Source organism: Arachis duranensis, chromosome 10 (genome assembly GCF_000817695.3).
Source record: "Arachis duranensis cultivar V14167 chromosome 10, aradu.V14167.gnm2.J7QH, whole genome shotgun sequence".
Taxonomy (NCBI): Eukaryota; Viridiplantae; Streptophyta; class Magnoliopsida; order Fabales; family Fabaceae; genus Arachis; species Arachis duranensis.
In genome coordinates this window covers 68,995,616-69,006,552 of record NC_029781.3, presented here as the reverse complement: position 1 = coordinate 69,006,552, position 10,937 = coordinate 68,995,616, and positions in this window count along the sequence as shown.

The following is a 10,937-nucleotide window of genomic DNA, read 5'->3' as shown; positions in this document are numbered from 1 at the left end:
TAACAAAACCATGCTAATTCATAGGCTAAATGCGAGAAAAGGTTATCAAAACACTCTAAATTCAATACAAGATAAACCCTAAAAATGGGGTTTATCATTGCCCCATCATCTGCAGTTGAAGATCTTTCTGTGCTCCTTGGCTTTCCAAATATTATCTAGATAGGCCATCAATGGCTTCCTGTAGTTGGTGCATATCCAAAGTAGCTGGTGCTTGCCCCTCTAAGACTTGTCCTCTACTACTTGAGGGGCTGGCCTCTTCCTTTGCTTCCGTTGAGGCAGGGGAGATGTGGCAGCATGCATCCGTCAAACGGTTATTGGAATGCCCTCTTTTATCCACACGGGGTCCTCATCTTCAAACACCCCCCCAGCTTTGTTGCATAGTCGGTAAATAGTGCTGGGGTAACCTAACTTTCTTCTTGAGTCGCTTTTCTCTGCCATCTTTCTAATGCATGCGGCTATGAGTTCATGAACCTTGATCTCTCCTCCTTTGAGTATACAGTGCACCATTGTGGCTCTCTTGAGATTCACCTCCGAGTTATTTGCAGCTGGGAGAATAGACCTCCTCACTAGTTCAAACCACCCCTTGGCTTCAGGAGTGAGATCTGTTCTCTTGATGAACTTTAGTTTCTTTCCCGCACCCCTTTCCCAGTCAGCTCCGAGTACATAAATATCCCGCAAAATCTTGTCATAATTGGGGTTGTCCAGTCTTGAGTGATAACTCTCTTCTTCAAACTGTATGGACCGTAGCTTCAGTGCCCTCATGACACTCGAATGGCATGGACCGTAGCTTTAATGCCCTCATAACGCTCATGGGATTGAAATCCACAGTCTTTCCCCTTACAAAGCTTGTATAGGACTCATCTGCCTTATCATATCGGACCGCATTTGTATAGAATTCTCTTATAAGATTTGCATTTACCTTAACAACCGGATCAGTCAGGAGCTCCCATCTTCTCTTTTCTACCATCTTTGTGATCTCTGGGCACTCAGTTTTTCTGACTTGAAATCCAAGTTCATAAATTATTTCCTTATCAACCATCCACCCGTACTGTAACGCATAGTGAATGCTTCTAAATTTCTTTTCATCATACGGGTGTTGCTCCATAGGTTCCTTTCCCTTTCTTCTTTTAGAGCTTGGAGATGCCATGATTGGGAGTTAATGTGTGATGGTGGTGAAGTTTGTGGACAGATAATGCTTATTGGCGAGGTTAAAATAGAGTGGGAGAGGGTATTTTTGATGCTGAGTTCCGAAAAGGAGAAGCACAAAAAGAAGGGAATTTGGAATGTGAAAGGGGTATGGAGGGAGAACTACTTATATAGGGAAGTGGTGGGTAAATGAAGGGTTTGGATGGATGTTGTGAGTGGAAAATGGACGGATGGGGTTTAGCATGGAGAAAGGACAAGGATCATCAACTTTATGAAGAATTTTGTCCGGTCTTCAATGGTCTCATCCTTTTCAATGTTGCATGGCAACATTTTCCAATGCATCCCCCCTTGAGGCACGTGTGTAGTACCCTCCTTTTGTGGTGTCCAGACCTTCCTTATTTAATTGTCCAATCAATCCCCTACAATGCTCCTTTCTTTTTTCCTATAAAATAAAATAAAGAAAAACTAATATCATTGAAAGAGCTAAACTTTTCGGCCAGAGTAATAAGGAAGGAAAAAAAATTAGATTGCTTATTCATGAATACCAACTAACCAACTATTGTGTATCCTTATATGCACCTTGGTAGCACCATGGGTGACACCAAACTTAGTTTGTAGCAATGTGATGAAAAAAGTTCTGTTCAAGGCTCCAAGAATAGCATGATCTAAATTACATTCATGCTTTCTTGGTATGCCTTGAACACCAAACTTGCTCTTCACTATATACTGCATAATAAGGATTTCGCTAAGTGTTTGTCAAGTTTGGTCTGGAACTCATGAATATTGAATTATTCACAATTCTAAAAGCATATAAAACATGGGTTGCCTCCCATGAAGCGCTTTTTTAGCGTCACTAGCTTGACGTTTTTCCTTTATCAGGGAGGTTGATAGTGCTTCAAGTCTTCTCCTCTGGCAGTAGACCTATATCCATTGGTTGTATCAATGATCTCTACATGTTCCAAGGAGAGAACTCTGTTGATGGTGAAAACTTTAGGTAATTGTGATGGTACAGTGGGGAGATCAGAGGGGATGTCTGGGAAATAAGCTGAGATTACTTTATCCCTTGGAGAGAAGTCCTCTGTAGGGATAGGGATCTTCCTATTCCTCCACCTCCTTGGTACCTTCTTCTTTGTTCTTTGTGATGTTGTCTTGCTCTTCGTGACCTCCTCCTCTAAGAAAATGTTATTGCTGGTCTCATATGATTCTGGTGGTTTAAGTTCCTCCTGATTTTTTTTTGAGCTGTGGCAATTGTTGTTTGCCTTGTTCCTCAATCAATGGGATTCCCAGATATGCTGGTTGTGCTTCAGTGCTTGTTTCTTCCTTTAGTATCTCACATTGATCTTTCCTTGGTTCATTGTTCTCTTGATCTGTTTCTTGTGAGCATTTGAAAACATTGAAGGTGAGATGTTCATCATGGATCCTCAGAATTAGCTTCCCTCGCTCCACATTTATGAGAGCTCTGGCTGTAGCTAGGAATGGTCTTCCCAATATGATTGGGTGAGTGCGAATCTCTTCCATGTCCAATATGACAAAGTCTGTTAGGAGGAAGTATTTCCCAACCTTTACCAACACGTTTTCCACCACTCCTATTGCTTGTTTTTAAGTTTTGTCGGCCAGCCTGATGACTACATCTGTGGGCATTATCTCATTGATCTGCAGCCTCTTCATAAGGGATAAGGGCATTAAGTTGATGCTTGTTCCCAAATCGCAGAGTCCTTTATCAAACATGGTTTTTCCTATGGTACAGGGAATGTAGAAACTCCCTGGGTCCTTTCTTTTTGTAGGCAACTCTGGTTGAATGAGAGCACTACACTCCTTATTCATCACTATAGTTTGCCCACCCTTGAGTGAACTTTTCCTGGGAAGCCGCTCCTTCATATACTTGATGTATGCCGGCATTTGTTGGAGGGTCTTGATGAATGGTATGTTTACATGGAGGGATGCAAACAAATCAAGAAACCTTGAGTATATTCTCTTCTCCACAGCACCATTGAGTAATTGGGGGAAGTGCATAGAGTCTCAGCAACTCCTGTTGTGAGATTTTGGGTTCTTGGTGATCTTTTTCCTGCTTCTCTGTTGAGGTATCTTCAGGCTGTTCTGACAGCTTGTTTGGCTCGTCCTTGGTCTCCTGATCACTTGTAGTGACCATTTTGTAATCTTCCCATCTTACTTTCTTTGTTTCTCCTCTCAGATTTTTCTCCGTATCACTTGGAAATCCATCTGTAGGTTTGGGAATGTGCTCAGAGAGATAACCTACTTGAGATTCCAACCTCTTGATGGTGTCTCCCTGGTTCTTAAAGTTAGCTCGCACTTCCTCCTTGAACACCTTGTTGTCTTGAATCTCTTTGTATATACCCTCAAGTAAGTTCTCAATTCTTGAGTCTGTCATCAGAAGGTGATGATGAGTTGAGATTGGAGGGAAGAGAATGGTTAGGTTGGCTTTGGTATAGGTGTTGAGAGGGGTTTTTATGTGAGTGTTGATATGGTCTAGGTGTGGCATGTTGGTGAGATATGTTGCTGGGATTTGGACGTCTTTGATCTTGGCCTTGATCTTGTTGATTTTCCCATCCAAAGTTGGGGTGATTTCTCCATCCAGAGTTGTAAGTTTTGGAGTATGGATCATGGACTTGTCTAGGTGAGTTTCCCACATAGTTGGCTTGCTCCCAGTCACCTTCTTCTCCTATGTTTACTCCTTCTTGAGTTGGTGATGAGGTGATGGCTGCTGCAACTTGGTTCTCTTCCACCTTCTTGGTAAGATCTGCTAGCTGCTTGGTGATCATCTTATTTTGAGCTAACAATGCATCCATGTGGTTCAGCTCCATTACTCATCTAGTGTTACTTCTTTCAGAGGCATAAAAGTAGTCATTCTCAGCAACTGTTTCGATGACATCTATGGCTTCTTCAATGGTTTTCTTCTTGTTTAAAGAGCCTCCTGATGAATGATCCACAGCCTTCTTCAACTCATAGGAAAGACCTTCATAGAAGATGTGAAGTTGGACCCACTCATTAAACATCTCTGGTGGGCATCTCTTTGTTAGATCTTTGAAACTTTCCCAAGCTTCATAAAGTGTCTCCCCATCTTGCTGTCTGAACGTCTGCACTTCAAGTCTCAGGCTATTGATCCTTTGAGGGGGGTAAAACCTTGCCAAAAACTTGTTCACTACCTCTTCCCAATTAGTCAAGCTCTCCTTTGGAAAGGATTCAAGCCACTTGGATGCCTTGTCCCTGAGTGAAAAGGGGAACAAGAGCAGCCTATATACATCTGGGTGGACTCCATTGGATTTTACTGTGTCACAAATCCTCAAGAAGGTGGTCAAGTGTTGATTAGGATCTTCTTGAGCACCTCCTCCAAATGAAAAATTATTCTGCACCAGGGTAATGAGCTGAGGTTTTAGCTCAAAATTGTTGGCATGTATGGTGGGTTTCTAAATGCTGCTTCCACAGTTTTCGGGATTAGGATTGATATAGGATCCTAAGACCCTCCTTTCTTGCTCAGCATGGTTGGCATGGCCTTGATTATGAGCCTCCTCTTCATGGTTGCTCTCCAAATTCTCTTCCATGTTGGGTTCAAAGTACTCTTCCTCTTCTTTAGCACCTACTACTCTTTTTCCTCTTGCTTCCCTCCTTAATCTAAGGAAGGTCCTCTCAGGTTCAGAATCAAAGGAAGTTGAAGCCCCGTTTCTTCTCCCTGTCATACAATCAACAAGGCACAAGCAATGAAATAAATGCAGAAACTATTCTTGTAAAAAAAATGCTGTTAGTGTGAGTGAAGCAATATATCAAACAGTTAGTGGGTGAGTGAAAAAGTTTGTAAACAACTGGAATAAAAGGGTTAAAAGGATGGGAAGAAAAACAACTGAAACTGAAATTAAATTGCTCAAACAGAATTTTAAATCAGCAGAATGAAAAATGCTCAATCTAGTTATCCTCCAACATAATCATTGTTGATACAAATCAATCCCCGACAACGGCGCCATAAACTTGATGCACGAAAAACTTGTCTCTCAACAAATCTCCCTTCGGCAAGTATACCGAATTGTCGTCAAGTAATAACTCACAAAAGAGTGAGGTCGAATCCCACAGAGATTAACGGATTAAGCAATCAATGGTTAATTGATTATCATAGTTAGACGAATCATATTGGAGTGATAAGTAACAAGGAAATGTAAATGGCATAAAAGTAAAGAAAGCAATAAAGTGCAGAGAAGTAAAATGGCAAGAAAAGTAAATGTAAGAACTAAAAATAAAATGAACATCGGGATCAAGAGATATTGCAATCCTCCAGATCAAGTTCATTTTCATCTCTTCCTCAATCAATGCATTCATTGATCTCCTTGGCAATCTTAAGTGATCGAATTCCAATTCCTTGGTAATCCAATCTCTCAAATCTTGATCAATAGCCAATTCCTTGGTCAATTGCTCATGAGAAGAGATGAAGTATGGGCACTGATTATACCACATGCATTCCTAAATCAAGTATTGGTAGGATTATAGTCACATATCCATCCAAACCCAATTTGATCCAGCATGAGAAAGCATTTCTAGCATGATCTCTTCATTCCTTTTCCAAGGTTCCGAAGAGATCCAAGTATGAATAGTTTCTTTTCCAAGATAACTACCCAATTGGAAGAAGATTGAAAGCTTTCTAGTAAAAATCAAGAGAAAAGATAGAAGAAGAAGAATGAAAACTAATATTGATCCATCAAATTGCAGCAGAGCTCCTTAACCCAATGAAAGGGGTTTAGTTGTTCATAACTCTGTAAAATGAAAACAAATATGGAGAATACATCATGAAGGTAAAACTAGAAGTTGCAGAGAAAGTAAAAATACAGAGAGTAGTTCTATGCACCAGGCTCCTAAAGTTTTCTAACCCCCTTTTAATTCAAAGCTACTCCTATATATACTACTCTTCTGATCTTCTAGTTGGCTCTTCAAGTCTTGGGTATGGGCCTCTGGATCTTGAGTTTGAAGCAGTTATCCTCTTTATTGGGCTTAGCTTTGCTTGCAGAGAGAAAATATGAAGTAGGTAGGGACTTTGGCTCAGGACGTTAGTGGTGTCAACGTTAAGTGAAAGTGTGGGTTAGAGAACGTTAGTGACAATCACCTTTTTCACTAACGTTCCTAACCCAAATATGATCACGTTGACTTCAACGTTAGTGGCACTAATGTGACCACTAACGTTGCCTCTTGGCCCTTCGCATACGTTATTGGGACTTACCTTTCCCAATAACGTGATGAGTCACCCCTTCTTCTTACGTTAGAGTCCACGTTAACTAGGTTAACGTGGCTTCTAACGTAGTAATGCCAATCCTTCGAGAACGTTAGTGACACTTACCTTTGTCACTAACATTCCAATGTGCCCCTACTTCCCACGTTAGAGTCCACGTTAACTAGGTTAACGTGGCTTCTAACGTAGTAATGCTAGATCTTCGAGACCGTTAGTGACACTTACCTTTGTCACTAACATTGTGGTGAACCTCCAAGAGCCACTATGAGCAACGTTAACTCCCACGTTAACTAAGTTAACGTGGACTCTAACGTAGCCACTTATGATCATTGGCCAACGTTAGTGATAATGTTAAGTGTCATTAACGTTGGCTCAAAGTCCCTTCTTCACGTTAGAGTTCACGTTAACTTAGTTAACGTGATTCTTAACGTGGGCTGTGATGGCTTCGAGGGCGTTATTGGCGATTACCTTTCTCACTAACTTTGCAAACTAGCTCCCATTCCACGTTAGAGGTCACGTTAGTTGAACTAACGTGAATGCTAACGTGGTTCTTCTTTGCTTCCTTTGTCCTGAAATCAAGCAGCAAAGTGCATCAAAGTTCTAATCCAAGTCATGAGACATGCATCATCCAATTTGTCATATAATTCATGCAAAATTCTCATGAAATCATGTAAAATGCACAATGTATACTTGAAACAAGATGTAAGTGAATATCTACCCAAAACTAGCTTATTTCTTAAGAAAATGCATGAAACTACCTTAAAAACAATAAAGAAATGTCAGTGAAACTGGGCAAAATGCCCTGGCATCAGATTCTTAGAAACTACCTAGAGCTTCTTCTCAAGCTTTACCAAAGACAAAAGTGTTTAGTATGAGAAAGAATGGGCGGATGAAGTTAGGAGTGAAAAAGCCAACAAGGTAACTAAGTCTACATATAGACCTAACTGAAAATTGAAGTATGATTACATTTAGGTATGTGGCATATTATATGACCACTTATTTTATGATATATTGTGGACAGATGCTTTAAAGGAACACTTATTTAATGAATATCTAGATATGTAGCATGTTATATGCCTACTTATTTTCTATAACTTGTGGACATATGGTTTAACTTTTTTAATCAAACTAAACATAATTAACAATAATTTGATTGAAGTTGTAGAATCTCTTAAATTAGAATTTCACAACACAATTAACTTTAAACCCTTACAAATCACATTGTTATTACTAAGACTATCAAAAATATAAACAGTATATATTGCATTTTGTATTAATTTATCAGATTGCCTTTTAATATCTGAAGGTTATGGTAGGCTTAGAGAAGGGGGTTGAATCTATGCCTTCATTTAAGTTACTGAAAAGACCCTTTAAAACAAATTTTCAATTCTGATTCTGTTTGTACTCAGTAGTAGAAATTTATGAGACAATTTATTTTTGTCTCATGAATATCAGAAAATAGAACACATCAGAGAAGAGAAAAGTTAACACCAGCATGTATCCTGGTTCGGTTGCCTTGTGCTATGCAACCTACGTCCAGTCTCCTCCACAATAATGGAGGAATTTCCACTATGGTTAAAAGTATTACATAAACTAATTTCACAGGATTGACCCAATCCTTTCACACTCAAATTCTAACCTAACTTGACATTGGCTATGCTAATACCTAACTCTTCACTCTTAGTGCTAACCCAACTAAGAAAGGGATACCTAACAGGTACAAGATACAAGACACTTAATCAACCTAAAAAAATCTGAAATAACTCTAGGCTTTTCTCTCAAGTGTATCACTCAGCCTTTTTCCACTCATGGATTTTATTTGAGCTATCTCACTATGCCTTTTCACTTAAAAAATTACAGAAAGATAAACATTGAAAAGTACATTACAATCTGTAAAATATGAACGAGATTGACTTCATCAACAGCCTCTTTGCTATGTGATAAACCAGATTTGCAAGCCTCTGATTTGGTTCTTCAATATTGGCCGAATGCTTCTTTGAAAGAAAGCATTATCCAAGTAGAAGAACTTCTTCAGGGAACTCTTCATAGAACAAAACCTCAATAACACTGGTTTACTCTCCTTGGCTTCTGAATGAACAGCAAACCTCTTTTATCTCCTTGTATGTTGCTGGGCTGCTCTCCCTAGGTCAACTTCTTGAGCTCTGTGCTTCACCAACCCATCCGTTCATTTTCTCCCTTTTTTACTCAAATTAGGGATTTTGCTTCTGACAATCTTTTTGACCAAAAGCCTCAATACAGCAACCACAACTAGTCTTCCAATGGTAAATCAGATCTCAGCCATTGAGAAACTACTTGGTCCCCAAGAATCACTTGTGACCGTAGATACACAACAGTGAAGAATAGAAATCAAGTTTCCTTTGTATCCTATTTTGGACTGAGCAGAGAGTTGGGAAGAGGAGAAGAACATATGATGCATGCATAAGGAAATGGGTTACCTTTTAGCTTCTGATCTTTTCTTGAAGTGGTTTGAAATGGTGGATTAGACCTTACCCTTTTTTGCCTATCCTTCTCTTTCTTCCTTCTTTGATGATCAGCTTAGGGAAGAAGCTTTCTCTCACTTACTTTGAGTTCTCACTACAGCAGGTTAAAGTGTACGTTGAGTTGGTGAAAGCAAGTGAGAGGAAATTTGCTTACTGAATATCAAATCGGGCTTAGGTATACACTCAAGTTCAGCCCGTTAGATATCTTGCTTTTATTTTCTTTGGTCTTTCATTGCTTTATAGCCCGCCAGCCTTATTTCTTGATTTCATTCAGTTTGGACTGCTTGCTTTTATATTGGTTTTGGCCTGCATCAATAAATAATTAGCCACATATAATCATAAAACAATCAACACTAATTATTTACTTTGCCCAATAAAATCATGTTTGTCATCATCAATTATATTAGTTAATTTTTTAACTCAACAATATCTCAACTTGTTCTTGGACAATATTAAACTCATCACATAATCTACCCACACAAGCATCTATTTGTCCAACTTCTATAATCAATCTCTTAATCTCCATGCTAGTCTCTCTATCTTCTTTGTTTGTGCATCTAATTTCCTCATTTTAGCCTCCAACTTACCATAATCTTGTATTCCAACAGCAGCAACAGCAGCAAATATGCTTCTTGTTGCACCATCTTCATCAACCCACTCAAAAAATTTGCATCTTCTGTTAGGGTAAGAAATAAATCTTCTATTAGGATTCTTTATTATTCCAGAAGTTTGAAGAATTAGAGTGTCACCACGAAAATAGTGAATCCTCATTTTCTTTGGTCACCCATTGTTTGAACCGTCATCGTCTCCAATCCATTCAAAAAAGTTATATTTTGGAATCTTTCTACAAGCAACATACCTCCTACTATGGTCAGAAACGGCTGATAAAGGGTACACAGTTACTGTCTTCCCACAAAAACATAGGTGTCTTCTTTCTTTTGGGTTAGAGTTTCTCGAAACACAGCTTCCCGGAGAGAGAGTGAAAGAGGTTCCTTGATTTTGATCTATAGGTTTGTGGAAGAGAAAAACTGGGAAGAAGGAAAAATAGAGAAGAAGAGATATATAAGAGAAATTAGAAATATGAAGTGTTTATAGGTGGAAGATAGGGGTATACAAGTAATTTCATAATTCACTAACGTTTTTTTTTTTTTACGTTTAACGTTAACAGGGAGTAAATTGAAAAAAATTTAACGTCTAAGGCCCAATTGAAAAGAAAAAAGTATAGGGACCTAATTGAAAATTCGGTAAAATTATAAGGACTTACAGAGTAATTAAATATTTATCATGTTAGTCGCTAATTATGACTACTAGGTGTGTGTTGTGATGTCACTTAAAGTATCATATCAACAAATTTTGATTCCGTTAAAAATGAAAGCATTAAAAGGACTAACATGACTAACTTAAAATTTTTAAACAACAAATTTGATTAAAAAAATAAAAATTAATTTAAAAAATATATAATTTTTCAGAAATTAATTTAACTATTTATATTTATATAGATATTTACAAACGATAATATTGTAGGAAATGGTGGTTGTTACGGTCACGTGAAAATTGGAATTACTTTAATCAAATGAATGTTAGTTGCAGACTGTCAAATAAATAAATAAATGTTAGTTGCAGATGCAGTTGTCATTGACGTTAACCATGGTTGGAAATTGAAGACCATATAAGTTATGATTTCATGTCACATTATATTATTTGTTCTGGATAAAGACATCAATTTGAAGACTAAGGAAGAGTTAAAGTAGTCCCATGAAAAACTTAAACCAGAAAGAGACCAACAACTAAGGCCGCGATGCACATGATGATATATATGCCTACTCCTTTAAAAAATATAACTTGCTGGTAAAAAAGAAGACTATCTTCATTTCAGTGGCGCAATGCAAGTTGCAAAGTTTGCTTGCAAATAAGCCGTATATATACATATGAGTAATGACTAAAAGTTTTAATTTATTTTTAATTTGTTTTAAATGAATAAAATTTTAAATATATATGTAAGTTTTCTTTTAGAATATAAAAAAATTTATATTTTTATTTAAAATTAAAAAATATTAAAAAGG